General features: G+C 34.6%; 1 pseudogene; it reads left to right on the forward strand.

Moving 5' to 3' along the window:
* The first annotated feature begins 3,622 nt into the window (after positions 1-3,622).
* LOC147409869 (protein DOG1-like 3) lies at positions 3,623-4,432 on the forward strand (annotated as a pseudogene).
* Positions 4,433-5,591: the final 1,159 nt, after the last annotated feature.

Consider the following 5,591-nt stretch of genomic DNA (forward strand, 5'->3'; position numbering starts at 1 on the left):
GGAATGGGTGTAAATGGTCACCTAATGGACATTTTTCAAAAAATGGCATTTTTGACATTTTTAGTGACTCACGATGGATAAGGGTAATCAAATCTTGAGATTCGGGTAAACGGTTCGGTTGGAGAAAAGAGAAGGTGTTAGGCACCCTTTTCTCCATGCCAAGTGGCGGTAACCTCAAAGAACTCGGTCATCTTGATTTTAAATAAAAACGAAAAATAAAATGTCGCGTGTCTATTTGTATCCTAGACAGGGATTCATTTTCGACTTGATCATAGGGTCATTTCATTGATGGAAATGACCCTTATGAACCTTTAGCCTTGGGGCCCACTTATTTAAAAAATGAAAGAGAAGGAGGGGGTATTAGAAGAGGGAGAATAAGAGGATAAAGAGAGAGAGAGAGAGAGAGAGCGGGGAAGGTGTGTGCTTCGAACCCACCTTGTATCTTAGATCTCATTTTCTTCTTCTCCTTCTTCTTCTTCTTCTTCTTCTCTTGAGTCCTTAATGAAATATGATAATGAACATTTTTTTTTAGAAGATGATATGAGAGTAGTGGAGTAGAGGAAAGAAAAGTAGAGATTATATTTTTTTTTAAGACTTGGTAATCATTTTTGGGAGGAGGGGAAGGGTATTTATAGGTGTCGGAGAGTATTTAGGGGTATAATGGGGTGAAAGGTTGAAAAGATGGATAATGGCATAGGTTTTAAAGGTAGGGGGTAAGAAATTTGGAGTTGGGAGGGGGTAATTATGTAATGAAGGTAAATGGGTTGTGTTTTGATCCAAATGGTTTGGATCTTACCCAAACCATTTGGGTGGAATGTTTAAGAGGGTGAGTTGATGGGTGCTTAAGAGGGTGGTTGATTGATTAAGTGGTGTTTGATTTAAGAGAATGGAGGATGTAAGATGGTGGTTGGGGGGTGAGGGAGATGGTGACATGTGGCATGATGTGTGGATGTTAGAGATTTAGATTTAATTGATAGGAGAGGTTGAGTGTTTGATTTGAGAGGATGGATGTAGGTTTAGGTTGTAAAGATGGGTTATAGAAAATGATGATGGTAGATTAGGGAGAGATATGATGATGGTAGGTTAGGGGGAGGTGTAGGTTGATGTGTTTGATTTGAGAGAATATGGATTAGGGAGTTATGAGGGTAGGTTAGGAGAGTATGGGTTGATGGTGTTTGATTTGAGAGAATAGAGGTTTATAGGAAGTAATGAGGGTAGGTTAGGAGAGGGTGTGGGTTGATGTGATTTTTTAGAGAAAAGGTGATGTGGATGGTTAATGTTTTAGAGAAAAGTGATAGGTGGTTGGTTTGATGAGGAGGTGAGAGGGGATGATGACATGTGTCACCTTTTAATGGTAAAAGAGTGATTGGTTGATGTGGGTTATGATTTATGGGTTAAGGTTGTGGGTTGGATAATTGGATATGGATAGTATGATGTCTTGTGGGCTTTTAGTGTTGGGCTTTGGGTTGTAGGTTATTTTGGATTGGGTAGGGCTAGTTTTTGGATTGCATTTTAAGGATGGGTAGGTTTTAGGGTTTAGGTAACATGGGATTAATGTTAGGTTAAGGTGTAAACTGAGAAATTGATTTAGGAGAGGGTTAAGAGTTTATGGGCCTTGCATGGGCTTAAGGTGCTTGGGGATTTCGAGATGGAGGGTGGATGATGGGTTGGCATCCCAAGTCTCACATTTTTTAATTTTTTTAATTTTTTTAGATTTTTGTAATAGTTGGTTCGGTCAAAAATGTCGCGTGTTGGCGAATCGGGCTTTCTGGGCCCGTTGAAGGATTTCATCGATTTTTTTTTATGTAAGCATGGAGCGGTGAAGGTTGGGTCATCATGGGATAGGTCCGATCCCTTTGGTGGGTCCCTTAGACCATTGGGTGGTCTTGGGGGCCTCGATTCGATCAAAATGTCACTTTTTAGTGATTCGGGCCTTTGAGGCCCGTTGGCCCATTTATTTGGAAAATCGATATTTTTGGGCCGTTTCGAGTGTGGGCCCGTTCAAATTGGGGTGTCTACAAGTATAAAGGTTTAATTACTTTAAACATAAAATTGCTCATCTCTCTAAAATACTCATAAAAATCAGGATTTAAGTGTATGACAACAAAACGCTAGTCTTTGTCACTAATGAATTAGATTATAATAAGTGTATATATAATTCCGATTTATTACATAAAATTTAAGTTCAAAGCTATAAACTACTTAAATATCTTATAAATTTTGAATTATATATACAAGTCAAAGGTTCAAACCGTTAGGTACTTATGATTATACTTATTATGATCATTCTAATACATATCCAGTTTGTTTCTGTTCAATTAATTATATTTTGAATCAAATGGGGAATTATTAAAATAAATGTTGATTAATATTTATTTAAAATTGATTCAAATAAAATTAATTTAATTTGTTTTAAAAATGATATTTGAAAGTTACCTTTTTGATTTGTGTACTTTTTGTTTAAAAAAATAAATAATTTTTTTAAAACATTTCTATTGGTTGATATTTATTCACATGGATTGAAGATTGTAAAAGTACCTTTTGGCTCATTTTTTCAAATAATTTGTAGATCTCACATTGTTTTCTAAATATTTTGGAGGGATTTTAAATCTATAAATAAAAACCTATTCTCAACTCTTTCTTCATTCCAAAGACTCTCTCCTTGAGAGCTCCTAATGGCTTTTAGTTATATGAAATTAATAATTCCTTTTTATTATTATTATATATATATATATATGGGGGGGGCGCTCGGAAGCCCTAAAGAAAGCCAAACATTGTGCCAAACATTTTTCAAAATAAGGGTTAGAAGTTTCGGAATGGGCTAATTTTTTGTGAGGATGATTTCTACGATGAAGAGATCATCATCACCAAAAATCAGCTCATTCCAAAACTTCTAACCCTAGTTTACAAGTTGAAGAATCGTGGACCGTCCGATTTTTGTAAAACACTTTTGATGAGGTTAGAAATTTTGGAATGGGTTGATTTTTAGTGATAATGATTTCCTCATTATAGAGATCATCCCCACAAAAAATCAGCATATTCTGATACTTCTAACCCTTGTTTTGAAAAATGTTTGACACAATGTTTAGCTCGCTTTAGGGCCTCCGAACACCACCCTATATCTATATATACATATAGGGCCATCCAAAATTGAATAGACACAAAGACCGATCCGAAAATTGACGAAGGGGCCCACATAGTGTTTAATGGACTTTTTTATCCGAATAGGTGCCTACTACTTCCAATGGGTTTCATAACTATTAAGTTTTTTTAATCCATTTATAAATGGATGTGACTTTTGTAATTGTTATCTAGTTATAGAGATTAATTCTATTTAAAATTTAAAATAATTCAATTCAAAATTTTCTACAAAAAGACGCATTCGTGTATTAGAGATTTTGTATAATAGACTTTCTCAGAATAATGTAAATTTTGAGGAAATATATAGTTATGATAAAATTGGGGTCTGTTGTATCCTGAAGACAAGTTCACCAATAACCAATCTGCATCTTCGTGTTTAATTTGAGTGGGGACGTCTCTTATCTATAAGACAACGTAGATTACTACATGTCTTAGAGCAATTTTTTCTTATTTTCAAATTTTATTTTTCTAACAAACATCAATTGATGATGTGGAAGAAAGGATCTTAAGCCATTTGATAAATCGAGTAATTTCTCACTATGAGCAATTTTGCCAAGTCAAATCAAGGTGGATTAAGCTGAAAGTTGTCTCCCTCTTGAACAAGTTCCCTCGAAGACGCGTTTCTCTGGATTGGTGGTTGGAGACCCAGTATGGCTTTTCATCTTTTTTATTCCAAATCTGGGTTACAACTCGAATCCAATCTCGATGACATAATTCATGGACTCGATACTAGCGAATTAGGTGATCTCTCACCGATTCAACTCACAAAGGTCGACGAGTTACAGAGGAAAACAATCAAAGAAGAGAAGGAGATTACGGAGAAGATGGCGAAGGTTCAAGAGAGCGTAGCTGACTCATCAATGGTTGAGTTGACGCATGTGGTGACCGAGTTGATGAGAAAGGGCGAGTTGAATCGAAATGGTGGAGTTAAAGATGAGTGAATCAAGTAGATTCTGGAGACAAAGGAAGAAAGGTTGGAGAAGGTGTTAGAAAGGGCGGATGATCTACGGCTGAGAACGCTCAAGGCTGTGATTGATATTCTATCTCCATTTCAGGCCGACCATTTCTTGATTGCTGCGGCTGAGTTGCACCTTAGGCTTCATGAGTGGGGTATGAAACGAGACGCGAGTCACACAATTGAAAATGGCGGGGCCCATCAATAATACTGTACGGTACTGTACTGTATTGATGGAGATCACTGTGATTTGATTATTGGTTTATGTTAGTAACACAAGCATCTCATCATTGGCTTGAAGATTTATTTGATGGTGATGGGATTTTTAATTTGTTTGCGGGAACATATTCTATTATATATTATTATTATTATTATTATTATTATTATATGTGTTTTGTAACCTAAAATGTATTTCTAATTCTGTTTTGACTTTTGATGTAAATTGCATTCACACGCAGAACGTCTCTCATATATGTAATTTTCAAAACCATCTTTTAATTAATTAACCTTTTGGGTTGTATTTGTATCGAGAGAAATAGAGAGAGGAGAGGAGAAAATGAATTTCTCTTCATTTCTCTTGCCGGGAATTTTATGTGAGGGAGAAAAGAGAAAAGAATTAAACAGAAGAGTGAAAAAAATGTGAGTTTTATTCCTCTTCCTAAGAGGAGAGAAGAAGAGACAAATGGAGAAACCCTTTCAAAATATTTTATAATTTCAATTATGTCCTTAGATTTCTTTTAAGATATTTTAAATTTTCAAAGTTGTCTCATTTTCTTTCCTATCAATCCAAATATGGTAAAGAGAAATTGAATTTCTCTTCTCTCCACTTCTCTCAATCCAAATATAGCCTAAGGTATTGGTGAAAATTGGTGGTAAAAGTGGTACTTATAGTAGTACATATATAGTTATAACCTTGGAGTTTATTGTTGTAAAATTCATAGTTTTATTATGTATTTTATTCCTATGTTTTGTTGAGGACAAGTTTTGAACTCAAAACCTCTTGAACATTATTTGTACAGTGTAAAGATTTCCTTAATTGTTAAAACATGAGCGAAAAATATTTTTTCCTTTTTTGTATAAATTAAAATTCAAAAATTCTTTTAACTTTATTGATTATGAGAATTGTAGAGATAACCCTTCCAAATTTTTATCCCAAATCGGATAAATACAAGAGTATTGCTCACCTAATAAAGGATCACACTTGTAATAACAATTCATTAAACTAATTGGTGAAGAAAAATAAAATTCCATACAATAAATCACTAATTTATACATATATTTATTTATTTATTACATAAAAGTTCAGTTCTCGGTTTGAATCGGACCGAGTTGCACCCTTATTAAGTAGTGCTTATCTATGACGAGTTAAGGATAAACAAAAATTCTTAATAAAGTCTATAGCCTTCTTGGGTGTCGTGTAATAGTCATATAACACACTTGATGGACTTACTTATGTGAATGTGAGAGTAGAGCCACTTCCTATAAATACTATGAG

The sequence above is a fragment of the Akebia trifoliata genome, chromosome 2 (genome assembly GCF_017979445.1).
Source record: "Akebia trifoliata isolate Shusen 1 chromosome 2, ASM1797944v1, whole genome shotgun sequence".
In the NCBI taxonomy this organism is placed as follows: Eukaryota; Viridiplantae; Streptophyta; class Magnoliopsida; order Ranunculales; family Lardizabalaceae; genus Akebia; species Akebia trifoliata.